Source organism: Gavialis gangeticus, unplaced genomic scaffold, assembly GCF_001723915.1.
Source record: "Gavialis gangeticus isolate Ggan-Ray unplaced genomic scaffold, GavGan_comp1, whole genome shotgun sequence".
Classification (NCBI taxonomy): domain Eukaryota; kingdom Metazoa; phylum Chordata; order Crocodylia; family Gavialidae; genus Gavialis; species Gavialis gangeticus.
In genome coordinates, this window is record NW_017728998.1 from 34903958 (window position 1) to 34917396 (window position 13439).

The 13439-nt window shown below is 40.6% G+C and overlaps 1 protein-coding gene across 4 annotated transcripts in view; it reads right to left on the reverse strand.

The window, feature by feature from the left end:
• Positions 1-13439, reverse strand: part of TOX3 (TOX high mobility group box family member 3) — a 126966-nt gene that overhangs the window by 74991 nt on the left and 38536 nt on the right. The window lies entirely within an intron of this gene.

Below are 13439 nucleotides of genomic sequence, written 5' to 3' on the forward strand. Positions count from 1 at the left end.
CTACCCATCTGCTGCTTACTCCATCACTCCAGATGCTACTGCAGCTGGAATCTCTAGGATCCCCTCCCTCTCTCAGCTTTTGCCAGCCTGCAGTGCCAGTGGAGCCAGCACCATGGAGCAGCATGGGAGCTGAGGTGGAGGCTATGTGCAAGCGCATGCAATGCAGGGGGAGTACCACCCATGTACATGGTGCAGTGGCCACCTGTGCAGCGTGACAGCTACCCACACACATGCTGCAGAAGTATGTGTGGAGGACCTGCCCACACGTGCACTGCAACGCTGTGTATGTGGGGTGGTGCCTGAATGTGTGGTATACTGGTGTGCAGGGGGACCTGCCCACATGCATGGTGCAGCATTGGGCAGGTGGCTGCCCATGTGAGGCATATTAAAGGGGGGTATGGCCTACGACCTGTGGCTTGCAGTTGTGTAGCTCTGGGGCATAGAGTCCCACCCCACCATTGGTACAGCCTGCATGGTGTAAGGCTCCCAGCCACTTAGATATTGAAACAACCCTGAACTAAACCAATGTCTGGAGAGTCTCCATTTTTAACTATTCGAACAGTATATATTTATATTATTTTAGGTCTAGGCCAAGTCCTGAAATGTTTAAGTTCTCTAAACAGCAAAACAAATGGCGTATAGTCTTCTGAATTTCCTTTTCCTAGCACAAGTTTTTTCTGTTTGCATCTGTTTGGTTTATTTCCTGTACAATGATCAGAGGAACTACTTATAGTAGTATACATTATTTTGGGAGAAACTGCAGCCTAACTTTTATTTATTACCAAATAATATCCTCAGAGAAGCCAACTATCTGAGAAAAGGAAATAAAAGTGGGTTTCCAAAATTCTAGTAATGATCCATAGACACAAATAACATTTTACAAATGTATCTAATTAGTTAATTGTAATTTCATGAAAAATCTATTAACCTGCCCCTTGTGCAAGTGCTTATTAGGAGGTTGGAACTGTGGCAAGCTGCAGGACTAAGGAGATCAGTGATTAATTCCTAGCTTTATCACAGGAGGCCTGTATAAGCTTGGACATATTACTGGGTCTTGCTTCCCTTTCTGTGAAGTAGAAACAACACTTCATTAGCTCCAAGGACTCCTATACATGTGCAAGGAAGCTGCTCTGATGCGCTGTAATTACAGTGTCAGAGCTGAAGCTGGTAATTACCACGCTCCAGCAGCCTCCAGCATCACATGCATCAGCATCCCTGCACTGAAAAATGGTGGTGGGACACTTTAAAGCTCATTTGACAAGCTTTAGTTCAAAGCATCCCGCTGCCATTTTTCAGCACAGGAACACTGATACATGTGATGCTCTGGGCGCTTTAAGTAGTGCGGCTGTCAGAGCTGCACTAATTAAAGCACCCCCCCTGCCTCCTGGAGCACATCTATAAAGGCTCAAAGGTGGTAAACCTATTAAATTCACTGATGTTTGCAATTAAAAAAATAAAGCTCGTGGCTCTAAAGGAAGAAAGACTAACTAAGAACCCTCAAAAAAGTAAAAGAACATGGCAAAACTAAGCCTTGCATTAAATTGTTAAGCGACGGTGCAAGAGAACCACAAAATTAGAAAACAGTAAGGTGACGGTACAATTGAGGCATCAGGAAAGTGATGACTAAACTCACAGATTCTGATTTTTTTCTATATTGCTCCTGTAAGCTTCTTAACAAGTTTATTAACCCAATCACAACAAGTAACTGACCCACTTTAGCTAAGCTGTTCTGTCCCTTCCTATGGGCTACGGCTCTGCTTTTTATAGTCATCTAGGTATTCATTTACTTAGCACTGCTAGGTCTACAAGAACCATTTTTATTAATTTAGGGCTAGATTCAAGAAGGGACTTATGCACTGTAATACTGAACACAAAACTTTTTAGGAAACTGAGGTTGGAATGGAATCCACAGCCCAGAATTAGGTACCTACACTCCTTATAAAATATGCAGGGAAGTCAGGAAACTCAGAATAAGATTCACTACAGCTAGTAAATTGAGTAGGGAGCCACAAAAGCTAACCAGTGGTGTATCCTAAATCATCAGCTTTTCTAGGACTCAGGTGCTGAACTTTGGAACACAAGGAGATGCCTGTGTCAGACCGGGATCCACAGTCTGAAACCCTCTCTTGGACTGAGGCACTCAAGTCATCATATTCAACCCAAGAGGAGTCCTTCTTTTGTCTCACAGTTGTTAGTGGTAGTGATCTTCCCACTCCCAGGTGAGCACTCAATTACCGGAGCCAAAGACTCACTTTTTTGCTGTTTCTTTTTGGTCAATGAGTTTTGAATTCTTTCCGGCAAAGTAAGGTGACTTCACTAAACAGAGTGCCCCCATCCCAAAACAACCTATAGGCTCTCTCCTGGGAGATGAGGATTTAAACCAACTCAAACTGAGTATGTATACAGGGCAAGTCTCCCACATCCCAGGAAAGAGCACTAGGCACCACCATGTTGTCCTCCTCCACCCATATTGCAGGTGCTCCCTATGTTTTGTATTGAGTGCAGTCTTCTTGGCATGTTAGGTGTGTTTAGATCACCTATATGGTTGAGGCATAAATGCTTAGGCAATTAAAATTTGCTCACTTTAGGGCCCTCAATCTTTTTTTTTTTCTTTATGAACCATGCATATACCCAGAAAAATTTTAGACTATGTAACTTGCCTAAATATTTTTAGAAATTTGGGCTTTAAGAACTTCAGTCTCATTGAAAGTTATTTAAAATACTAAAATACTTGTAGAACTCTAGGTTTATATTCATTTCCTTCCATTTTACAGCACTCCAGAGAGTGAAGCAGACACACCCACGGATAGTCAATGATGGGTTACTTTTTGGCATGTCATCTGACTCACTAAATCTGTAAAGGTTTTTAGCCTTCTTAGCCAAAGGACCTTTAAAGACTAGTGAGCTTTATTTAAATATTCTTAAAATTTCACAAAGCGGCCATTTCTTTTCATTATTTCTCCTTAAACAATTAAAAATTCAGTGGTATTAAATCTTAGGTTGGAGCTAAGGACCCCTAGGTTTTAAATCTAATCTCACAACTGGGAATAATTCCATCAAAATCAGTACAGTTACAAGTGTGTAATGTGACAGTGAAATCATAATAAGTCTCTAGAGCCATAGGTAAAGATTCAGGGCCTGGTTCACTAATCTTTCATCCATATTTATACTGGTTTAAGCCTGCTAGTTTAACTTTCCTGTACAATTGCCTCCTAAGAACCAGAAAATACATCCAGTGCAGAATTCTGACCTTGTCTCTATTCACCTTACCCAGTCAACAGGGTGGCAGCAAACAGCAAGCTGCTTGAACTTGTGTACATTTGTATGTTCCTAGTGGCTCTGTGTAGCTCCACATGGTGACAGCACGAAGGCTCAAGCTGCTTAAGGGACGGTGACAGGTGGCAGAAGGTAGGGGAATGTCTACACGTGCTTTACACCCCATTGGTAGAGGTCACTGTCCCAACAGAAAGAGATGTTCTGCTGCCACAGAGGAGTTTTGAATATGACATACAAAAGTTTTGCTAGCCACCCAGACCAGGTTCTTGTCTGGGTGAACACTGAAGAGAAGACAATGTCCCAGGTGAGGCAAGTCAACAAATCTTTGCATCTTAAAACATGCCAGTTCCATTTCTACCTGCTACTTTCATTTTGCTTGACCTGGGCTTTAAACAGACTTCATGGACAACCAATGTCAATAATAAAAACAGTTCTCCTTACAACAGGAAACCTGTTGCTTTTTAATGCCAGAAACTCTTACTTCACTATGTGACCTGGCTAAGACGACTCATGGATCCTGGACAGTTTCTAAGGATGGAGGAAGGAATTGTGAAAACTGTTGTACTAGAAAATTTACCTGTGATGAAATAAATCATTGTAAAGCCATAGGAGATACAGCTGGTTCTTTCTGTATTTTTAAAAACGGCATCTGAAGTTGGCCCAGGATAGAGGCCATGTGACATCAACACTTTTAGGCATCAATACTGTAAGACCATGATTGGTCTCTTCTATTACACTACTCATGCTTCCACTGCCCAAAATATCACATATAATGGGCAGAAACAAAGATTCCTCATTTTAGGGATTTGTAAGGACGTTGTGATTTCTTGCAGAAAGTACATAGGGTAAGTTTGAGACTTGCATTTTGTTAGTTCTGTAACTGTAAATAATAATAAAAAACTGTAAATATAAATACATGCTTGTTTTGACAACATCTTTACAACTGCATTTGGAACCAATGCTAAAATGAGAGGCTCTCTATGCTGCTGAAATCATTGGTTTATATATTGGTTCTCTCTCATATGTGTAGCATCAAGCTTCACTACAAAGACATACAAAAAGATTTCTATCCCAGGACAAGGAAATTTAAAAAGCACAAAAGACATGTCTTACATTCTTTTGCAAAATACAGCATCCATAAACTAGACTATAATTAGGTTTCCATTCCAAGTATTTCAATGCACACTGTTAACCTTAGACAACTGTGCATGAACCTTCTAATTAGCATGTTATCTTTGGTGCAATTAATATCTTGTACCTCATATGTTATCTTCAAATTAAAACTTTTACTATGTAAGCCATATTAATTAATCAATGTAGTTGTAAAAGTACATAGACATAGTTCAAGAGAAATAACCAGCATTTTTACAATATAAGAACCATCATTTTTTAGATCTAATACTTAGATAACTGTTTGAAAAACGCTACCTGGTTTTTAGCCTTCAGCCTACCCGTGCCTTCACCAAACATACACAATAACCAGGACAGTTTTCATAGCAAAGTGATTAGTACATATTATACACTAAAACACTAGTTAGGTTTTACAAAATATTCAACACTGCTTAATTGTGGCAACTTAAAAATAATTGTTAGCTGCAAAACTGATCTGCTCTTTCCCGGCCTCCTCTTACGTTAATAAATACTTCCCTCAAACAGCACCACAAATATTCCTTACTATTAGGTTCAAGCTGCACAGAAAGACTGTGCAAAGATTTGATTATTTGACTCTAAAGGTATCAGTACAGACCGTGATCCCCTATAAGTCATTGTGGCAACCTGATTTCCTGTGATGGATGAATAAATTCATAGCCAAAAAGCTTGTAGTAAAACCTTAGAGAACAGTAATTTGAGAAGTTAAAATAGGAAATTAATTGTAAAAAATGTGTGTCCTCCTAAAATACTTAAGATAAAAACCCGACAAGAATCTGAGTTTTATTATATGTAATATCTAATGAGAGGTAAACACAAAACATGGTGCCATATGGTTAGGATCTATCAAAAGATAAAGTTAGATATTTTTACCTAAATATTCCTATTACCATGCTTTAACCTCATGCAGTTCTATGTTTGTCCACAGACAGAGCAAGGACCCCCTAATCCATGTCATACCAAAATCACAAGCATACTCACAGGAAAACACAGCAGAAGTCTTTTTTTAAACTGCATTGAAAATGAAGAGAATGACCTAGAAATATTGAACAGAAGAGTACTAAGAGATTTTGTTAGAACTGCAGCACATCAGATGCTCAGTTTTTATTCCATCACTGCTTGATTCTATAAAGCCTGAAACTTGAAAATCTAGGACAAATGTGTGATTATCCTGCATACAATATTGCCACCTATATAATGTTACAAAGTACATAGGTTTTATGGTCTACTTTGAACTTCATTTTACAACTAACATTTTTAACAGTTCCAATATGGTGTAATCTCATTTTCATTAATTTCTTCCTACTAAAAATTCACCTATATATTATATTATGCCTATTAAAACTAAAAGCACACAGCATTAGACATCCATAGGCACCATGAAAAAAGGAAAAGCAGATCAGTGTTATTTCCACTTTAAACTGTTCTGCTAAAATTACATGGAAAAAGATTACCAAATCACTCATTTGTAAATATAAACTGTAACTATATGTTAGACATTAAATTTAGACATGGAGTAATAATATGTATACTACAGCAAAAACTTTGGCAATGCCCTGTAACTGAGACACTGAGAGCACTATACAAACATTAATTCATTAAGCCTACACTACTGAGAGGTCTATTTTTGCCAGAGGTGGTCAATAAGGCACAAGAGGGTAAATGACTATCCCACCGTCATAAAATCTAACACAGAAATGGCACTAGAACCCAAACAGCCCAACTCTGGGACCTTTACTTTCAAAATAAAACATACTTCTCCTTAAACCATTAAGGAACTAAAATCATTTTGCAAAATTCTTACTTTAAAATTTCCCTAGATGCTGCTACATAATAACTAGAACCAAATCAGGCTTCGTGAACAAATTCAGGAAGAGACTTACCAAATCTACTCAAATCCAAGATCAAGTTTCCCCCCCCACTTAACATAGGGACAAAAGCACCTCATCTTGGATTCACGTACAAGGTGGCAAGGGGGCAGGCAGCTGCTGCTGCGACTCCATCTCTGCAGCTGAAGCCACAGCTGCTGCCTGCCTCCCCACCACCTCTGCCTCCCATCTACCCCCATGCTGTCTCTCCCTTCCTCCCCACTCAGACTGCGTTGCAGTGGTGGTAACTCTGGCCTAGCCCTAGAACTACGACAGAGTTCCTGCTACTGCTACTGGGCTGGGGCGGAGAAAACACGTGCTTCATGCCCCTGTCTGGAGTGCAGCCAGAGCCCTGCTGGAGCCAAAGCAAAGGGTAAGCAGCATGGAAGGAGGGGGGTTGCCAGGTGAAGGGGGTGGGCCAGCCATGGGGCGGGGGGCAGAGGAGGGACAGGTAAAGGGAGGCAAGTGCCAAGGGGGCAAATGCAGCAGGAGGCAAGGTGGCGGGCCTAGGGGCATTCTCTGGAAAACTGAAGCAGGACTCCTGAAATACACTTTACATATTTCCTGCAGGTGCGTCTAGCTAACTACTTTTCAGACATTGGGAAAGATACTTTCTTATACCCTTAATGATCTTAACAAAACTCTCAGACAAAAAATGAATGAGTTTTCAGTGGTTTATAAAGGAATCTATATCCCAAACTCAAATTGGCAGTATGATGCTGAAAAATCCTGGAGGAAAAAGTTATGGAGAAATCCTTGGGGTGATTTCTATGGAGGCCACTACAGTGTGATTGCTGGAATAAATCTTCTCTTCTCCATAGAATCCCCTAAGCATGGTGAAGTACCGAATGATAACACCCGTGACTAGAACCTGTTATGATCTATACTCTGACACCAATGCCCTAAAAAAGTGGACCACATTGCACAATGGTTGGCATCCCTGGCTTTCAACTTCTAAATCTCACCTCCCAATTCTCAACTGAACACCACTAATTTTATTAAATGCCCACTGTCCCATAAATCTCAGTACATGAGTTATGTAAGAAAGTAAGCTTGATTACTACATGAAGTATTATATATTTAACACAGCTATGTCCACAGTTCATGGTTTTGCCTGATAACCTTTTTTCAACCCTTTGCCAATGGAGATAAATAGATAGATAGATAGATAGACAGACAGACAGATATGCTATAGGGATATATCTTGTATGCATAGGCTAACATTTGCCAGATATAAAATTCACGAATTTATATTTCTGAATTCATCTTAGAATGCTGAGGAAGTTGAATGAAATATTTTCATTATATCATAGAATCACAGTGGGTTGTAGGGGGCCCCAGGAGGTCATCTAGTGCAACCCCCTTCTCAAAGCAAGAGCATCCCCAACAAGATCATCTCAGCCATGGTTTTGTCTTAAAAGCCTCCAAAGATGGAGGTCCACAACCTCTCTGGGTAACCTGTCCCAGTGTTTTACAACCCTCCTAGCAAGAAGGTTCTTCCTAAAATCTAACTTAAACTTCCCTTGTTGCATCTTGAGACCATTGCTCCTTGTTCTGTTATCTGCCACCACATCCTTTCTGAACTGGGGACCCAAAACTGGGCAGTACTCCAGATGTGGCTTCACCAATGCTTAATAAGAGAAGAATCACTTCCCTTAATCTGCTAGCAGCATTCCTACTAATTCAGCCCAGTATGCCATTAGCCTTCTTCTCAACAAAGGCATACTGTTGACTCTAGGGGTGCATTGATAAAGATTTTTTTGGCCAATACTGATGGGTGATTATTAACCGGCTATATCAGCTGATACTGATCCAACAGCCAATATGCAGCCTGGCAGCTTGGAAAGCAGCATCCAGCTGGTAAGTCTGTGTGGGGGGAAGCAGAATGGGGTGAGGGAAGGGCAGATCGAGGCTCCCACAGTGAGGGAGGGAGTGGGACTGGGACGGGGCCAGCGGCAGGTGCTGCCCAACTGGGATGGGGTGGGGTGTGGGACAGAGCCACGGGTGACTCATCTGGAGGGCACAGGGTGGCAGCTCCCTGCCACTGTGCAACCCCCAAGGGAAGCATGGGGGCATGTGCCCCTGGATTAGTGCATGAGGTAAGGCTGGGCTGCCTGCTGCAGGCTCAGGGCCAGAGGCTGCGCTGGCCTCTTCCTCGTGGGGGGCCTGGGTTGGGGCTGCACTTGAAGTGGGCCGTGATGGCGCTAGAAGGGGGCTACAGCAAATTTTGGGGTGACTGTAGTCCACCCCATAGGCCACTCTCCCAGTGCCTGCTACTGCCTGCCCTGCCACCCACCCCAAGCACAGCCCAGGCCCAGCCCTGTCACCAGGAAGAGGACAGCACAGCCCCTGGCCCCAAGCCCACAGCAGACAACCCACCCTCATCCCATGCACAAATCAGGGAGCCACATGACCCCCATTGCTCACCTGGGGGTGCAAGCAGCACAGGGGAGCCACCCTCCTGCTCCCCCCCCCAGTGAGACATCCACAGCTCTGTCCTGCATCCTGCCCTGCCAGGGCAGTACCTGCCCCAGCCCCACTCCCTCCCTCAGCATTGGGGCCTTGATCTACCCCCACCCACCCTTTCCTTCCCACATGCCCCTTTCCCCCACACAGATTTACCAACCAGACACTGCTCTCCATGCTGCCAAGCTGCATTCTTTGCCACGTGCATGCTGTGGCTGCACACCTACACACAACATTTATTGGTGACATTATTGCCTACACCAGCCAGAAAAATCCGATTGCCAGTAACATCAATTTTCCTTTTATCAGTGCCAGTCTAATATGTACCAATATATCGGTGTACCTCTAGTTGACTCATATATGATCTTTCTTCTTTAATTAATCTACAATTTATTTAGGAATTTTTTCTTCGATTTTAGAAAACTTACAAAAGCTTACAAATAACTCTGGACTGCATTTCACTCAATTCATATTTAATAAAGTAATGTGGTAAGTGGAAAATAGGTGATTATGCAGCTGGATAGTGCTAAATGTTAATACATGTAATGCCACCGAACAAGTATTATTAACATTACTCTTTTTAAAGGTTCTATTACTGTTAGATTTGTTAGTAAGGAAAGAGCATATTCAAATACTACCAAATGCTTAAGGTCTTAAAAGGATATAGTTCATTACTTCATATAGTTACATATCTTCAGACAGCATTTCTGTCTAGTTGTAAAAAACTACAATTGATATCTTCTCCATATATACTTAACCTCCTACAGATTTATTTGATTCTCAATAATTACTATTCTCTGGTAAAAGGCATATGTTATTACAGTACACTGTACTCCCACAAGCTGTCCACTCAGTGTATTTTAATAAATCTCTGCCAAAGCTGTATAAATTTGATCCTGTTTAAATTTAATAAGGATCAGAATATATCAAAGCACAAATACCCATGGGAGAAATAGATATTTTGCATAGTTATTGAGTGCCCTATTCATAGATACAATGTTTAAGACCTAGACCATCAACCTTGAATTAAAAAGAAAGAGAGATTACTGTGTTCAATGCTAGCTACTTCTTAAATAACTACTGAAATTAGTGTTTAATAAACCATTTTCCCTTATATCACTGTTAAAGGTATGCAGTTTTAGTATAAGTATCCTAATATGCAACTATAGCATATTTACAGTAATGTCTTATCAACTGCACAATTTGCAAACAATTTTTACAGACAAAATGAATACATCGCTGCACATCTTCCCAAAAAATAACTTAGCATTCAGGCCTGCACTTTTTGCATTCTGTGGGAGATCTACTATCTTCACTGGGAGGAAGATCAGGTGCCAACATCTAATAACATTACTAAAAGTGATCCATTTACAGCACCACATGTTGCAGAATAGTTTACTTTTTGAGAACAATCAGTAACATGAATATGTTTGATACATTATTGCTTGCATTTATGTCCTTTTCTTTGGAAACATTTCTGGCATAGGAAGTTATTGTCTTCAGTATTCTGCTAATTCTGGATTAATTTTAGTGATTTTCAACACTGTTCTCCAAAAGAGCAACCTCCGCTAAATCCCTCTCCTTCTCAGTGCCTGCATGGAAAACACCATAGTAGCAATGTAAGAACATAAAAAGTATCCTATTACATAAGACCAGTGGTCCATCTGGCCCAATACCCCGTGTCTCAAACAGTGGCAGGGGTAGATGCTTTAGGAGGAGAGCGCTGAAACAGATATATCTAGAATGATCTCTCCCCTATTCATTACCCTCCCTGGCATCCACAATGGAACAATGGCACAGCCACATCTGTGGAAACAGTTACAACCCCTGCCAGCAACTTAGATATTACATTTCTTTCAAATGCAGACATGTATGTTCTATAATATTCTACATTTACATACACCAGGGTTAAGATACAGTAAAATCTTTTCAAATGCATTTTTGTTTTGTGTATAAGAAAAACAAACTCCAACAAATAAAAGTTACTCATGGCATTTGTTAGTAATGGAAATAATAAGTTTTCCTTTGTCACTATTGGATATTCCTATTCAATGCATACCTGACCGCTACCATTATTAAATAAGCCCATTTTCTCCTTCGTCACTACCACCACTACATTTCTGGTTGTGATAATAGGTCTGAATATGGAATCAAACCATAGCTATGCCTAGAATTACAAATTCTTATTTGTAGAGAACCAAAGGTATGAAAAGCAAAAAAGGCAGTCAGTTTTCTACACCAGTGATGTTCAGTCTTTTGGCCCCACAAGCCAGATGAGTGGCACGGGACCTATCCATACCAGATCAAGCCACACATGCCAGGATCATGCCCTAGAGCCCTGCACTGCCCCCTCCCTGCCCCACACAAAGGGATTGGGCCCCAGGGACCCAGCACCTCTCCCTCCCACCCCTGCATGCTGGGATTTGGACCTGGGGGCCTGGTATCGCCCCTCCCACGCATGCATGCCAGGATTGGGCCCCAGCAGCCCAGCACCACCCCTTTCTGGGCCTCCCACACCAGGATTGGTCCCTGGGGCCCAGCACCATCCCTACCCAACTCTGTGAATTGAGATCAGGCCTCTGATCCAGTGTGCAGAACCAAGAACTCACATAGGTCTGGAAATCTGGAATGCCGAATGAAACAGTGTCGTGGGCTGAACACCTCTGCTCTATACCAAATGAAAATCTGGCCCAAGAAAGTAACTGATGTTGTTTTATAGGATAACCACAGAGTGAAATCCCAGTCCTGCTAACATTAATAAAAATGTTGACTTCAATGGGGCTAGGATATTATCCTGAGTATTTCATTATGCAGGAAAAACTGAACTCTGAGGAGTTAGTAGGGTTTTACATGCACAACGAATCCTAACATTTCTAAGTGCAAATGACTATAGGGCCAATTTTGTTTCTACTGACGACAATTTCAAAACTCCTGTTTTCTTTCATTTTCACCATTAGCTGAACTTTAAAGTTAACAAGATAGCATTGAAATATGAAGCCATTCTTCATCCTCTCTCAAGATTCAAAGAAAAGTCTCTCTCTATGTGTACCTATATGTGTATACACATACACAGGCACACACACACACATGCAATGAAGTTAAAGATCAATACAAGTGTAGGAAACTATGACGCCATCAACAGAACTTACCATCAGCAAAATAATACATGTTAAAAAAATAAAAGTTGAATTAACATCAAAATAACATGACAGAACTGATGGAAAAAACATGTGTTTTTAGCAATATGAACTAAATAAGTGGTTAATTCTTTATTTACTGCTTCTGCAATATAGTTATCTACTAGTATGTGAACCACAGGAACTATTATGCCTAGAGTGGTGAATAATGTGGAATTCAGTCATATGAAGCTGCAATGCCTAGATACTAAGGGGGTGAATTAAGACTGCAGTGAAAAGCTTAACTCAATTTCCTTGCTTTTATGGGTTTATGTCTTTCAACCTTAATGTTATTTCAACAGAATGTTTTGTGTTTATTATGGAGATAGTCTGCTGTACAGTACTTCCCTTTTCTCAGTTCATGAAGTGTTCAATATAACAAGGAAAAACCTTGAATTCCTATTTTGAAAAGCATATTGCCATTTTTATTCAGTCTGTATTTTAATATAGCATCAATATTTAACTACTTCATTAAATGAGGTGTGACTTTTATAGTGAAAATGTCAGTCTTTGCAGTTCATTAAATTCATTTAAAGCAGAGCTGCTTGATTTTTTTTCCTGGAGGAATAAAGGGCTATTAACTGAAGGCATAAACTTGGCATTAGCATATATTTTTTCTTTCAAAATTAATATTCAAGATTTGTAACAGTCTTTACAAATGTAAGTGATTGTTTGTATCTTTTTGTATTATCCTTGCTTTTATAATAGATGTCATTTTTATAGCATATACAACTGTTTATCACGGTTGGATATGACCAGTAGGATGTCACAGAGGGTATTAACATGTCTGGTGCTATTATGAATCTGTAGAATTTTGCATGTAGTATTAAAAATACATTAATTTGAACTGTGGCATCTGGAAAAATAAACCACATGTGATGTAAAATTTAATAACTGATGGAATCCAACGGGGCTTGTAAATAGTGTATTTCTGTTTCATAAAACAGTCTTCGATGAGTATCCTTTTCAAGGAGGAGTTAAATTATCTGAGAGGAAAGAACATAGCTAAAGCTCTGTTTCTGGAAATAAAGCTGCCTGTATTTGTCAGATATATGAATTCAAGTTCTTCCTCTCTTGGATGTTCATGATTTACATGTGTAAAGCTAGAAGAGCTAACTACTTCTGATTAATAAATGTACATGATTATAAAGCCCTTTAATAAGAATTAAAAAGCTTCTTTGAAATTTAGTAAGATAGACATAAAAATGATTAATGTTTTCTGCTAATTTTAGGCCCTCTCTACATGTCCAGGTAAAGGTGCAATTGGATCTAATGCGCAGTCTACACAATCATGCCTCCTGCCATGCCACACATGCATGGCAGGAGGCATGACTGTGGAATCGCTTACTGGATCCAATTGCACCTTATTACCAATGTAGGGGGAGCATGATCCTGGGCTCCGCCTGCAACAGCAAAAAGCAGGCAGCCATGGCTGGGAGCCCACCATTGCTGACAAGGCTCCCAGCCCTGGGGACCATGCGCAGCCAGGATTGAGAATCCCTGC